The following is a 15,829-nucleotide window of genomic DNA, read 5'->3' on the forward strand; positions in this document are numbered from 1 at the left end:
CTAGACCCATTTCAGACTGGCTTTCAGCTGGGCTATGAAGTGGAGACTGCCTTGGTCAGCCTGATGGATGATCTCCAATTGGAAATTGACAGAGGAAGTGTGGCTCTGTTAGTCCTTTTGGACCTCTTGGCAGCTTTTGATAAAATCGACCATAGTATTCCTCTGGAGCGTCTGAGGGTGTTGGGAGTGGGGGGCACTGCTTTGCAGTGGTTCTGCTCCTACCTTTTGGTCAGGTTCCAGATGGAGTCTCTTGGAGACGGTTGTTCTTCAAAATCTGAACTTTTATATGGTGTCCCTCAGGGCCCGTATTGTCTCCGATGTTGTTTAACATCTATATGAAACCACTGGGAGAGATCATCAGGAGATTTGGTGCAGGGTGCTATAAGTATGCTGATAACACACAAATCTGTTTCTCCATGTCAACCTCATAACCTCCCTAAATGCCTGCCTGTAGGCGGTGATGGCTGGATGAGGGATAACAAACTGACACTGAATTCAGATAAGATGGAGGTACTTATTGTGTGGAGTCAGAACTCCAGAGATGATTTTTATCTATCTGTTCTGGATGGGGGTCACACTTCCCCAGAAGGAACAGGTGCGTAGTCTGGGGGTGATTCTGGATCCGAGCCTCTCCCTGATGTCCCAGGTTGAGGCGGTGGCCAGAGGTGCCTTTTAACAGCTTCGGCTGATATGCCAGCTGCATCAATTTCTCGAGATAAATAACCTCAGAACAGTAGTACATATACTGGTAACCTCCAGACTGGATTACTGCAATGCGCTCTATTTGGGGCTACCTTTGTACGTAGTCTGGAAATGACAGCTGGTTCAGAATGCGACAGCCAGGTTGGTCTCCGGGTCATCTCGGACAGACCATATTACTCCTGTATTAAAAGCGCTACACTGGCTGCCTATAAGTTTCTGGGCAAAATACAAGGTGCTGTTTATAACCTATAAAGCTGTAATTAACAGCTTGAACACTAGGTATTAAGAGAACATCTTCTTTGTCATGAACCCCACCACCTATTGAGATCATCCGGAGAGGTCCGTCTGCAGTTGCCACCAGCTGGTATGGTGGCGACTCAAGGATGGGCCTTCTCAGTTGCTGCCCAATGCTCCCTGCTAAAATAAGAGCCTCCCCATCTCTGACAATTTTAAAAAAATCTTTAAAGACACATTTGTTCACTCAGGCTTTTAATTAAATACTGTTCTAATAGTTTTAACATTGTTTTAAAATATTGTTTTAAGGTTTTAAATTGTTGTAATGTTTTAACTTTATGTTGTCATTTATTTTAACCAATGTTTTAATTTCTTTGTTGTCATTTATTTGTTTTAAAACTAATGTTTTAAGTTTTCTGTTTTTGTTGTAAAATGCCCAGAGACATAAGTTTTGGGCGGTATAAAAATATAATAAATAAATAAATAAATAAATAAATAAATATTTTAGGCTGTACTTTAGGCCTTCCACTCCAGAACATTTTTCCAGAAATGCAGTTCATACTTAAGCTCTTCACTCCCCTTAGCCTAGGTCTCCCATAGCTTTAATCTGGCTCTGGTGGGGTTGACAATGGTGGAGCAAGCCATAATATCATCATGGCCATCTATGCACTATTTCACTGCCAAGGCTACCAGAAAGGTTGGACACAAGACTCCCCTGCCAAGATATCATTGGAATTGACCTAAGATAGACACTGACCTTAGATCTGAGAACTGAAGGATGAAAAGGGAGGGAAAGTCAGGAAGCAGAATCATCTGAGTCTTGACATCCATGTTCAATGGAGATATCTGGAAAAGAGGATTATTTAATTTGGCTCTTCAGGGACTATCACAAATAGTTGTCCAAACAAATGATTACTTTTTAAAATTATTTATTTAAAATATTTCTACACCACCTGAAACCTGCGTCTCTGGGCAGTTTACAACTAAGATTGTTTAAAACATTATATCAATAAACAATTAAAATCAAGTAAAACATTAAAAACATTTAAAACCCAGTATTAAAATTATTTAAAACTATAAACCTAATTAAAAGCCTGGGTGAATAAATGTGTCTTCAGTTGTACAAGCAATCCTACTTGTCTCCTACCTGTACAAGCAGGGTAATGCAAGAACCTAAGAACCACCTCCCTTGCCCTTTCTCATAAGTGAACTAGGAAATCACAAGTTGCCATTTCCCTAGTTCACAGAGGTGATCTTGCATGAGGTCATTGTTCACACGTTGCACAGCTTAGGTTAATACACTGCTCACCTGAGCTGTTATCCAAAGAAGTGAGTGTCTTGTGGCTGATTGTCAGAACTCACCCACACCTTCCTAAAAGAAGTTGCCAGCCAGAGACAGAGCAAGGTGCAAAGTGTTTGTTTCTATTTGCCACCTCCATGACAGGACAGACATGACACCAATTCATACATTAGTTGTGTAAGTAACCTTCAGCAACAGCATAGTTTCCATGACCACTGCAACAGCTCAAAACATGTTGATGTCTTGAGCACCGGCTGTTGCCCTCACTCATCCCCCCCCACCTCCTACTCTTGCTAGGGCTGACCTACTACTAAGCCTGAAGGATAGCTGCCATCTCTGCTCTTATTTGCTGGGCTGAGCAGCAGGCACTACTAGACCACAGCAGCTCTTGCACCAGCTAGCATGGGTGCACATTGCACCCCCACCTCCACCTCCACCTCCTCTCAAGCAAGCTTTTGTTCTCAAGGGAGACTTTTTTATTCTGCTGTCCCAGAGGGCAAGACTAGTTCTAATGGGCTTAAATTAGAGGCGGATAGATTTTGGTTGAACATCAGGGGAAATTTCTTAACTGTAAGAACAATTTGACAATGCAATGAGACCAATTACCTAGAGAGTGGGTGAGCTCTCCTTCTGTAGAAGTCTTGAAGCAGGGGTTGGGACAGCTCTCTGTTGGGCATACTCTACCTCTGGATGCTCTTTATTGAGCAGTGGTTGAAGTAGACTAGATGGCCTACAAGAACCTCTCCAACTCTATTATCCTAAGTATGGTTGCCCTATGTTACACTGCCTCATCAATGGAGCACTTAAGTAAGTTATTTGCATATATCAGAGCCAGTTTGCTACAGTATCTATGAGAGGCCTCAAAAATAAAAACTGGATTGTTCAGCAGCTCAGATTGTGAAGAATAAAGAACCATCCACATGCTCCTTAGCTCTAGTTAAGGCATGGTCTGGTAGTGACTCTGATACCATATGGGAGAGAAGAAATGCAAGTATCCACAGGAAGAGTTCGGGAACTACTTATTCCAGAATCCTTACTAGAGTTTAGGGGATCTCAGGTTAAGGCATGTGTTGAAATTCCAGTGTCTTAGCCTTCTCCCTTTGAAGTTTCCCAGTGACTTGAGGTCACATAATAGTCCCCTGAAATCTGGCAATTTAGTTCTAAAGATCTAAAGGCCACATCATTACCACATGCAATCCTAAGAATGAATAAATTATATAGATTCATGGAGGAAAAGTCATTCAATGAGGCTGGGCTCCCTTAGCTCGGTTTCCACTGTGCATGAGAATCACCGGGAGCTGCGTGGCTCCTGGCGGCGGTCTAGCAGCAAATTCTCCTGGGTAGCCCGCTGCTTAACCCGTGTTTCAGGCACAGGAGTGCCCCCAAAGCAGTTTCCTGGATCATGTGTTGCCGCAGCGCGGCTCCACACTGCCATGACTCATGCGTAGCCTCCCAGCATCGAGAGGCTCCCCAAAAAGCACCGCACTGCCTTATGGGACTCCTGGGGGCCAGGAGGCCCCTAAACCCTGCCACTCTAACAAGGTCCATGACGGAGCCAGGGAGGGCTACCTGCTCGTCTGTGGGGAGAGCGGGTCAAACCCACTCACCCTGCAAACCCCATTCAGGCTCTACACACAGATCATGTGTAGAGCCTTAATGGCTACTAGTCTGAGGGTTATAGGCCTAAGAGGTAAGATGCCTTTAAATACCAGTTGCAGGGGGGCAACAGCAGGAGAGAGGACATGCCCTCAGCTCTTACCTGTGGGCTTCCCTGAGGCATCTGGTGGGCCACAGGCTTCTGGACTAGATAGGCCTTGGGCCTGATTCAGCAGGGCTGTTCTTATGTTCTTTCTTATGTTCATGTTGGTCACTAATAGTGAAAGAGCCAATCTGAGTCTCTTTTATGACAGTTGCTTAAAAAGTACTTCTTGGGTAATATGGAATACTTCTTGGAATATGGAGGAGTTTCATGAGATTGAGCTTGTGCAGTCTTTATAAGGTTAAGAGTAGGGTTTAGAAAGGAATTCTTCAGCTTGAACTGATCAGAGTTGCTTCCTTTTCCTAGGACAACAGGTTTCCACTGTTGAACACTCCATTGCACACCAACCTGGAAAAGAAGATACAGGAACAAGCATTTGGGATAACAAGGGCCACAATTTTATTAAGCCACAATGTGATGTTTTTATTTCTCTTACCTCATTCCCATCTCCCAACATAGGTATAATAATCAGGCAGAGGTTATTCAGCCCCTCCTCATCCCATCACTGAGCAACACCATCCTGGCTTAGAACTCAAGAACAGTTATGTCACCCTGCTCCTGGCTTCTCTGAGCCAGCACATCCAATTTTGTGCCAAGACACAAGACCACTCCTGGGCCAAATAGCTTCATGTGGGTGAGGCATGCAGGCCTCAAAGGACATTCCAGTCTCTAATTCCTTGGGAGGCATATCTAGAGAAGTTCAATTTCACCCTCTAAGTGAATACTCCGCCAATCTTACTTTTCCTTCCTCTTCCTTTAACTGCACTGACCCTGACAGCTGTGGCCTATTTAACAAAATGAAAGCAATTTCACAACCTGCTCACTGCCCAGTAGTAAATCAATGCTTCCAAGGATGAGTGCAGTGCAAGCAATATATACACACACTACAACAACCACCCTGTGTCTGTGACCAGTTGGGGCCATAAAAGGGTGGGGGGAGGAAATCCTATTTGACAGGAAGCAGGAGGAAAACACATACTCAGTTCTAAACACTAGTAACCCCATCGTTAGTGGTTGTGACCTACAAGTAAGTGTATTTAAGATCATTTTTTAAAACTAATGTTTGAGAGCTTAAGATTTAGAATTGAAATACAGTATATTAATTACTGGTAAGAGAGCAGTTTGTGATAGAAAGATGAACAGGTATGGAGAGAAGTATATTATACTCAAATACTTTTCCGTACTTATATATGATGGCCAATTCAGTCAGAGACACAAGTAGAGATGTGCAAATCTATTTGTAGCTGAATCAATTCGACTTGAATCTGGGTGATTCAAGAGATTTGACCATGAATTGAATCACCCTTGAGGATGCTTACCAGATTTGAAGTTGAATCGAATCATTCTTGATTTGAGCTCAAATCAATTCAATCATTTGAGTCTCCGTCCCTCACCCCCCCAGCGATCTCCATGTTGTCCCCTCTGAGCTTCTGCCATCACTGCCAGGGATGAATTTTTAGGAATTTTTGTGTGTGGATTCTTGGTTGTGAAATGATTTCTTTATAGGTAACTGCAACAGTCCAAAGCATGTTGATGTCTGGAGTACCAGCCTAAGTTACTAGTATAGGTAGTATGTCCTTTGTTTTTCCTTTGGCACTTCCCCATTCAATAATGCATATCAGTAAAACATATTATTTATTGGTTTTTAATTATTGTGTCTCATGGTTCTAATGTTTGTTTTATGACTTTTTAATGTTTACTATTTTTCCTATACATTATCCTGGGATGTGCTTTTATGACAGCTGGCATATAAATATAACTATAAACAAATAAAGCACAAACCAGAAAATACAGGAAAACCATACTTCTCCACATAATCATTGTAGATGGTAATACCCGGCCCAAAAAGTACTTGAAACATCCTATCAGCTTTCTAATCAAAATGCAAAGGGTTGAGTTGGAGAAATAAATCAGGAAGATAGCCAATGTAAAGGGATTGAGAGGAGGTTCTGAGGAAATTGCATGCCAGTTAGCTTAACATTTGTTCCAGATAAATTGGCGGAAAGCATAATTAAATATATAAGTATTAAGCACACGCAAGAATGAGTTTCATTAAAGGAGAATCAGCATCACTTCTACAAAGTTAAGACCTGCCTCATTAACATTTAAGAGTTTTTTGAGTATCAACAGGTATGTAGAAAGAGATGATCCAGTTGTCATTATACAGGTATACTTGGGATTTATGAAGCCTTTGACAAAGTCCTTCACAAAGACTCTGAAAAAAACACAGGATAAGGAGTTGGGTATTTTTATGAACTGGCAACTGGTTAAAGAAAACAGAGGGGCTATTCTTACGATCACAAAAATCGGGCTAGGAAAATCCTAGCCTGCTTTTTGTCATCGTAAGAACCACCGGGCTCACAGCCGAGCCCAGTGGTTCTGGAGCGGCTAACCTGCTCCTGTAGCCCGCCCCTTAGCTTGGGTTTGCGGAGCGGGAGCGCCGCAAACCCGGGCTATCTGCTCATGAGTAGCCGCAGCGTTGCTCTGCGGTGTGGCTACTTGCGAGTAGACCCCCTGGCCGGGAGGCTTAAAAGCAGCCTCCTGGCTCGGGGGTCTCCCCAGTATTCCCTGCGTGCTCGCGCAGGGTATACTGGAGCTTCCGGGAGCCACACAGACCCTGAGCTCAGACCACTGGTCCATCCACCTCAGTACTGTCTGCACTGACCAGCAGCAGCTCTCCAAGTTTCCAGGCAGGAGTTTTTCCAAGCACTACCTGCTAACTGAGCAAAGAGGCACCTTTTAAAAGTGGCGATTCTCTTTATTTAGCAAGGGGAGAACAACTGGTTCTATCCATCCCCAGCACAGCATCCCTCCAGTGGCTGTTGCTAGGTAGGGGTGTGCACAAAACCAGCTGGCCCAGTTCAGTTCAAGGCTGAACTGGCCTTGAACTGGACCAGGCCAGGTTTGCCCACCTTGAACTCTCCCCAGTTTAAAAATGGCCTCCAAAATGGCCACCGCGATGGGGGAAAGGCCTAGAAAGTGCCAAAGATCACCTATACCATGTGCTTTTTAGCAAAATGGAAGCCGATGGGGGAGGGAGAACATCCATGGACCCCACCCCCGGGGCCTCAGAGAAGCCCTCTAGAGGGGGTAAGTAAAAACAAAAAAATCATGAACACCCCACCCCCAAACGGCCCTCCTTTTCACATATCCACGGTTGGGTCTTAGAGACCATGTTTCATTATCTGCAGGTTAAAAGAAATAGGCAAAATTCACCTATCCACAGTTTTGAGTGGCCAGAAATGATCCGGAAATGACTTCCAATGACATTTCCACCTGCCTTTTTCCAGCAGAGAGCCATTTTGTGGCTTGTGGCGTATATATATATATGGGGGGCTGGAGGGCATTGCTGGAGAGCTGGAGAATAAGGTACTGTCATTTTCTTTTCTCATTTCTGCCCCCCTTGATTCCCCCCCCCCTTACGGTTAGGAACCTAACACCACAATTCCCATTGACTCAAAGTTGCATTATTCCTGGTTTCCATATCCATGCCTATAGGCAAGAATGGAATCCCAAGAATAATGAGGGTCACCTGTATAGTGTATACAAGGATGGGGGGAATGTTGAGACTAACCAAACAAGAGACCTTTGGCTCATGGTGGATAGCTCAGTGAAACTGAGCACCATCAATCCAGGGTGTGGCAGCTATGAAACAGGGAGATTCCCTAAACAGACGCATCTATTCACCCAGGCTTTTAACTGATACTGTTTTGATTGTTTTTAATGTTGTTTTAGAATATTGTTTTAAAAAAATTTAAATTGTTGTGTTTTAAATTTCTTGTTTTTGTTTTTAACTAATGTTTTAATGTTTTTATCTTGTTGTAAACCACCCAGATACAGATGTTTTGGGCAGTATAAAAATATGTTGGATCAATCAATCAATCAATCAATCAATCCAGGCTAGGGATTCCATGCATGGTTAAAAAACAAAACTGCAATATTTTATTTATTTTTATTTTTACATTGATATCCTGCTCTTCCTTCAAGGATCTCAGAGCAGTGATATTGTAGTGCTAATGTAATGATATTGTAATGCCCTTATACAAATCTATGGAGTGACCACATGTGCAAAGTGGCACATCCAGAACAGCCTTCTGAGGATGCAGCTGGAGCTGGGTCCTTGCAAGGGGAGGCTGCTCTTAATTCAGCCAGGGTCTCAGAAGGCTATGCAGCCTCTAGGGATGCATTTCTGGAAGGCAAAGAGCACTTACAGAGGCAGGGGAGAGCAGCAAAAATTACTCCCCCTTCTCCCTGCATACGTGTTCTACAGTTTGGGGAGACTTTGCTAGCAATGATGTGTCCTCTGAATGCTACTCTGGATGTCAGCTGCTATATGTAGCTCTGGTTGCACATCTCAAAAAGGATATTGTAGATCTGGGAAAAGTTTAGAAGGAGGGAACCAAAATGAGCAGCAGGCTTGGAGTACCTTCCTTATAAGCACAAAGTTTGAGACTTTTCAGATTAGAAAAAGGTAGGCCAAAGGGAGACATGATTAAATGCTTATAAAACTATGCATTATGAGGAGAAAGTGGACAGAGGTGTTTTTCATCTCATAGAGAATTCTAGAACCAGGGATCATCCAATGAAGCAGGAGATACGTATAGGGCAGACAAAAGAAAGAACTTCACACTATGCATAATTAACCAATGAAAATCATCGCTGCAAGATTTGGTAATGGATGTTAGCTTAGATAGCTTTAAGCTTAGATTGCTTTAAATCAGACATATTCATGGGGCCAAATCTATAAATGGCTACTAGTCATGATCATTATGTTACCTCCAGGTTCAGAGGCAGAATGCCCAGTGGGAGAGGAGCAACAGCTAGAGAAGCAGTATGCCTTCAGCTCCTGCTTTTGAGCTTCTCTGAGGTGTCTGATTGGCCACTGTGAGAAACAAGTGTCCTATGCCCTGATCCCGCCGGGCACTTCTTAGATCTCATGTTGCAATGACTTCTACTGTAAAGGTCTGTCAGATAAATGGACAAACCACTTCCAGGTTAAGGTTGGTCTCACGTCTGACCACTGCAGGGGTGGTGGACCTATTAGAATGGTTTGCCTGAGAAGGCTTTTGGATCCAGTAGGATCCAAACCCACTTGGATCTGCTGGTGATTCTATTGATGCCCTGGTGGATACCTGGAAGAGGGAATATACCGGGGCAGTAGACACAATCACTCTGAAGCATCCTCGCTGACCTGCTTCAGAATTAACTCCATTGTATACAGAAGAGCTACAAGAGCTGAAGTGGCAACATAGACAAATGGAGCACAAATGGAGGGCTCCTCTTGAGTTTGATAAGACACAACATAGAGCCCATTTGAAGGCCTGTGTGTTGCAATATATGCCGCAAAGAATCAAATTTGTTCTGGGTGTATGGCATTTGCAAGTTCTCGTCTAGCAGAGCTGGTCCAGATCGTTAGAGGTTTAACTCAAGGCCTTTCTGTTTCAAATCTGTTTCCAGAAACAATGTCTCACTGTAGTGCATTCAATGAGTTCTTTGCAGATAAAATCTCTCATATTCGGGCTAATCTGGACTCCAATATTAATGCAGGGCCAGTTAGAGAGGTGTAAGGCAATTCCTCTTGCAAGATTATATTAGATCCGTTTCAGTTTGTGACTCCTGAGGATGTGGACAAGCTGCTTGGGGTGGTATATGGCCTACCATCTGTTCTTTGGATCCTTGACTAAAATGGCTGATTTCATCCTGCAGGGAGGTTGTTGGATCTGGCCTAGTTGATATCATTAATACCTCACTGAGGGAGGGCAGCATGCCACGTTGCCTGAAGGAGTCAGTGGTTAGACCTCTTCTTAAGAAGCCCGCTCTGGATCCCCTGGTGATGGGCCAGTCTCCAACCTCCCATGGTTGTGTAAGATGATTGAGAGGGTGGTGCCTGATGAGCTCCAAGCATTCTTGAAGAAAACTGATTATCTAGACCTATTTCAAACTGTCAGGCTATGGGCAGATTATGGGGTTGAGATGGCCTTGGCTGGGCTGACCTTAATCAGGGAATTGACAGGGAATTGAGGGTGTGTGACTCTGCTGATTATTTTGGATCTCTTAGTGGGTTTCGATGCCATCTACCATGGCATCCTTCTGGATTGCCTGAGGGATTTGTGGATAGCAGGCACTATTTTACAGCGGTTCTGCTCCTATGCCTCAGATAGATTTCAGATGGTGGCGTTGCTCTTCGAAACAGGGGCTACTATATGGAGTCCCTCAGGGCTCCATTCTATCACCAATGCTTTTTAACATCTACATGAAACTGCTGTGTGAGGTCATCAGGGGATTTGGTACTGGGTGCTATTAATATGCTGATGAATCCCAAATCTATTTATTCCTGACAATATCAGGAAATGGTGTTAACTCCTTAAGCACCTGCCTACAGGCAGTAATGGGCTGGATAAGGGATAATAAACTAAAGCTGAATCCAAGCAAGATGGAGGTGCTGATTGTTGGGGGTTGTAATCTGAATGTCAGATTAGAATTTCCTGTTCTGAACTAGGTTATACTCCCCTAGAAAGAACAGGTCTGTAGCTTGGAAGTGCTCTTGGACCCAGGTCTCACCCTGGTGCCTCAGGTGGACAAGAGCACTTTTTACCAGCTGCGATTGATTTGACAACTCTGCCCATTCATTTGAGGAAAATGACCTGAAACCAGTGGTACACCAGCTGCTAACCTCCAGGTTGGACTACTGCAATACACTCCATGTAGGGCTGCCTTTGAACATAGCCCGGAAACTTCAGTTAGTTCAAAATGCAGCAGCCAGATTGGTCACTGGAGTATCCCACAGAGACCACATTATGCCTGTTCTTAAACAGTTGCACTAGCGGCCAATATGTTTCCGGGCAAAGAACAAAATGCTGGTTATTACCTTTAAAGCCCTGAATGGTTTAGGTCTCGGTTACCCAAGAAAGCATCTTCCTCTACAAGATTCCCACCACTCATTAAGATCATCAGGAGGGGTCCATCTTCAGGTACCACTGGTTTATCTGCTGGCAACCTGGGATCTGGCCTTCTCAGCTGTCACCCCTAAGTTGTGGAACATGCTCCCCATGGATATAAGAGGATTATCTTCCTTGGAGGCATTCAGGAGAGCCTTAAAGGCCATCTTTTTGGCCTGGCTTCTAATATCTAGTTTTAGTTTTAATTTTAATCTGGTTGAAATTAGTTTTTTTTTTTAATTTAAATTGTTTTATTATGTGTTTTTTATTTTAATGTGAACTGCCCTGAGCCACTTTAGGGAGGGCGGTATATACATTGATTCAATAAATAAATAAATACAATTATCACAGGAAAAGCTTGGTATTCTTTAGTATTTCTTAGGCTGTACTTATTTGTTTCATTTGTATCCTGCAAAATGGTAAGGGCACTGAGGGATGATGTGATTGCCAGCACATGTATAATAAGCCTTTATACTGTAACAAATCCCATTTGTGTAAGCAGTGTTAATTAGAGCTGTGGTGAATTGTGTTTCTGTTTTCAGGCCAAAAACATTTCCTCTAACAGAAAACTAATTATGGAGACTGTTCACTTTTTTATCCTGTTCACTGCCCTGTGTTCTCCTTTCTCATTCTGCTTTGTTGCCCATTTTTGTTCCTGGTTAGAGCTTCTTTCTCCTCCCTAGTATTATCGTAGCTAATCAGGTATAACGTAATAAAAATATTGCGATGACATCAGTGAACATTGTGACAGTGCACATTACTACATCAGAAGGATAGATAGCCAGATTTAGCTACATGCTGGGGCCACTGAGGGCAAATGAAGCGAATCTGGAGTGATACTAAAGATGTATGGAATAGTCACAAAGATGATCCTAACTAATCAGGGATCACTAAGTGTCCAGGCTCACACAGTGAACACTGAGAGTGAATGAAGCCTATTCATGGCAAACCTTTCTCCACATCAGTTCTATTTTGTACATTGTCCTTAACATGCTTTTGGTCTTAGAATACATTGGCTGACGTCCTGACAACTGCAGCATGCATGGTTCTAACATCCATGCGCAAGCAGCAGTTCCCCTGCACAAGACCCTTTGTCACCAAAGTGTGGGTGCTCTTATGTAAGAGCCTAAATACTTCGGAACTTCCCCTTTTCTGAAATTTTTGCTCTGAGTGCTTCTAGAGCGGAGGGAAAGCTCTGAAGTATTTGCACTCTTGTTCAAGACTGCTCATGATTCAGATGTACGGGGACTGGCCTGGGGGTGGGGTACAACTGTGTGTGCACCGATGTTAGAAGAATAACATTGCAGTAGTCAGGATATCAATCTTTATCTTTAGCATATGTTTAATAGTACTGGTAGTAGGAATGTGCGAACTGGCTCAAGGTCAAACCAGTTTGCCATTGAACTGGGGTGGCTTGAGAGCTTACCTTTGAGCCAGACCAGGCCCGGTTAAGCTCAGCCTCGAGCCAAACACCCCAGAGCCAGCTCAGAGCCAGTTCAGGGGTTCTAAGTTGGGGGGGTAATACAAAAAAAAATATTTTTTATGTTTAGCATTCACTACTGGGCCCAAGTCAGCAGCCATGAGGGTGGGGTCTCTGCAATCTCCCCCTCCCCTGCCAACCTTCTCCCTTTCTAAAAAGGGCTGGTTCAGCCCATTTTTGGGCCATTCTTGCCCTTCCTCCAGTGGCAGCGGCTGCTTTGGGGGCCGCCATACATGCCCAATGGGCCTCTACATGGCCAGGTCATGACCCAGACCACCGACCCAGACCCTGCGGTGAGTGTTAAATAAGTGTGTGTGTGTGTGTGTGTGTGTGTGTATGTATGTGTGTGTATGTATATATATATATATGTGTATATATATATATATATATATATATATATATATATATATATTCAACTTAGAACCCCCGAACTGGCTCGAATTTGAGCCAATCTGGGGGTATGTGGGGGGATGGGGACAAAACTGAACATTCCCAGTTCAGTTCAAGTCTGGTCCAGACTCAAACCGAACTGGGCAACCTGGTTTCATGCAAACCCCTAACTGGTAGAAGTTATTGATGAGGAAACAGAGGATTAAGGAAGCATCTCAGGACCTTTGCAAGGCATATGCAGCTGGTTAGCTGTCAAAACAAGTTGGAAGATAAGCATGAAATATGCTAAGGGACATGGGGGAGCTATTTCACTATTTCACTATTCCTAGGCTGTAGAATACTGTATACAGTTTTGGTTGCCCCATCTCCAGTAAAGAGCTGGAGAAGTTGTAGGATGGGGCAGTTAAAATGATCAGGTCATTGAAACATCTTCCCAATAAAGGAAGATCTATGTGGCAACATGTGATGTCTAAAATACAGGAGAGAGAATGAATCGAGAGAACATTATTATTTCTCTAGAACCCAAGGTTGTTTGACATATCTGACTGGAAGGAAATTCAGGAATCGGTGGGGGGAGGGGGAAGCATGTATGGAACTGATCGCCACCAGTTATGGTGGGAATCACTAGCTTAAGAATAGAATCAGACAAATTCAAAGAGAATGCATCTAAACATGGCTAAAAAGCAAAAATAGAACCTCCATGTTTAGGAGCAGTGCTTATCAATGCAGTGGAAGAATAAGAATGATCATCCTTATCCATCATGTGCACAAAACATATCATTCCTTTGACATAGACAAGGAAGAGAACAAGGATGCATTTTTTCTTTATTCAGCCACAGCAGGCAGTTGAATAAAATACATCCTGCCTTTTCTGTTTCAACTGCTTTCTTTAAAAGCTTTGGAGTTTAGCAAAACAGTGACTTGCCCTTAAAAGGCATAGGCATTGTGACTTCTTGGCCCTGTGAGAGAATGAGAGTGAAATGGATATCCAGAATACTGTGGATACTCCCTCCAGCATGCCAGGAATCATCTACTTGTGCTTAAAAATATGCAGAAAAATCTTGAACGTTCATTAATTCATCAGTATTCTGATAGAGGATTTCCTCAATGCTGCAGGCTAATGCAGAATCAGCATTGCCACTTAAAAGTTTTCCCCTGGGATGCACTGAAGAGGTAGGAGGAGAGCTCTGAACTTTCCTTCATGCCTAGACAGAGGGAGCCCTTTCCTCCAAGCTCCTTCCTTGGAAACATCAGGCACCAGAAGGGGAATGCCTGAAGTCTCTCTTTATTGTAAGTCTCTGCACATTGCATTCTGGTTACATGTTTATCTTTGGCAGTAAATCAGTGCTGTACCTCCTGGCTGCCTGTAATCTCCCTTGTTCCCCTGAGTTCTGGAGAATAGTAACTCGTTTTCTTTGCACCAATGCAGACAAGGACCATTGCTCTTGCAGCAGAGTTAGCAGAGGCTATGCTTATTCTCCTCCTGTGGCTAGCTATCCAGAAGCCACAAAAACCTGCTACGGTCACAGAATTGGATGGGCAAAAGAGGATCCACACTGGATCAAACCTGGATAATTGGAAAATGTAAATCACTTTTCTTTATGCGTCTAATATGCATCTGCCTCTTTCTTTTTTCATTACCTCCTGGAATAAGCTCTCTTAGGAATGCCCCACACATGGAAGCTGCCAGAAAGCTCTTCTTGCAATGGCAGTGCACCACAATGTACAAGGATTAACAGCTTCTTCCTGCATGTCTGGCCCTTAGTGATGTCCAGCAACTGCAAGCCAGCATTGCATATCCTTGGCATTTGTCGTACTGGCATGCAAATGTTGTATGAGATCAAGAAGGTACATGATGTAACAAGCTTAAAAACATTACATCTCCATGTGGACTTGCACCACAAGGAAGGACTTCAATGTGAAACTTGTATCACGAAAATCAGCCTTCATTTCTTAGTGATGATTGGGTTTTATTAGTGTATATGAAAGAGAGCAAATAATGTACTATCCTATGGTAGGCATAGTCTAGAAGTATGAGTCAGATCCTGCTCCAACAATATTATCAAGTTAATGGAGATAATGGCTGACATTCCGACCAAATTACTCAACAGAAATCCCATTGAAATTAATAGGACAATTTAATCATTACTACTTGTTCTTTTCATTTCAGCTGGACTTCCATTGAGTCAGGATGTCAGGCAATCAGAACAAGTGGGCTTGGGCCCAGGGTATTTCAAAGAGCACCTTCTTCTTCATGAACCCCGCCACCAATTAAGATCATCGGGGGAAGTCCAGTTGTGCTTGCCATTGGCTCATTTGGTGGCGACCCAAAACCAGGTTTTTTCTAAGGTTGCCCCAAGGCTCTGGAACACACTTCCAAATGAAATCAGAATCTCCCCATCTCTGTTTTTAAACGGCTTTTGAAAATACATCTGTTTTAAAGCTTTTACCATATGAGATTTTAAAGCTTTATTTGTGGTAATTTTAATCTGTTTATATGATTTTTAGGTATTGGTTTGATTATATTGTAAACCACCTTGAGATTGTATATAGAGAGGTATATAAATGTGACAAATAAATAAATAATAAATAAACAAGTCCACTTCTTTTAAGAGAATACTGGAATAGCCTTCCTTGCAGATCAAGAGAAGGCTAGAGAAATATCCACTGGAGATGCTCTAAATATAAAATGGCCCTGCATCACAGCAGGAGATTGGAACTGATGATCCATCAGATACCTGCTAACTCTGTGGTTCTAGGAAGGAAACATGACAAACAGCACAGCAGTCTGTACTATCAGAACCACCAAGTAGTTAACCTTTCCTTAAAAAGCTGGAGAAACGACAAGACAAATAAATCCATACTGTCTCCCAAAGAGACCCAAATGTCTGCTCAGGAAAATCTCTGACAATCCCCAGGGATGAAAGCAGATGAAAGATATTAGATGAGAGCTGGAGATTCCTCAGACACAGCTTCAGCTTCTAGTGCCCATTCTCACTAGTGTGCTAACATGGAAACTGTCCCTG

At 43.1% G+C, this 15,829-nt stretch overlaps 1 long non-coding RNA gene across 1 annotated transcript; it reads left to right on the forward strand.

Moving 5' to 3' along the window:
* The first annotated feature begins 4,934 nt into the window (after positions 1-4,934).
* On the forward strand, positions 4,935-15,325 carry LOC128348216 (uncharacterized). Its single transcript, XR_008318002.1, has 3 exons — positions 4,935-5,022; positions 14,233-14,387; positions 14,974-15,325. It is a non-coding gene; the product is annotated as an uncharacterized LOC128348216 (long non-coding RNA).
* The last annotated feature ends 504 nt before the right edge of the window (positions 15,326-15,829 follow it).

Source organism: Hemicordylus capensis, chromosome 2 (genome assembly GCF_027244095.1).
Source record: "Hemicordylus capensis ecotype Gifberg chromosome 2, rHemCap1.1.pri, whole genome shotgun sequence".
In the NCBI taxonomy this organism is placed as follows: domain Eukaryota; kingdom Metazoa; phylum Chordata; class Lepidosauria; order Squamata; family Cordylidae; genus Hemicordylus; species Hemicordylus capensis.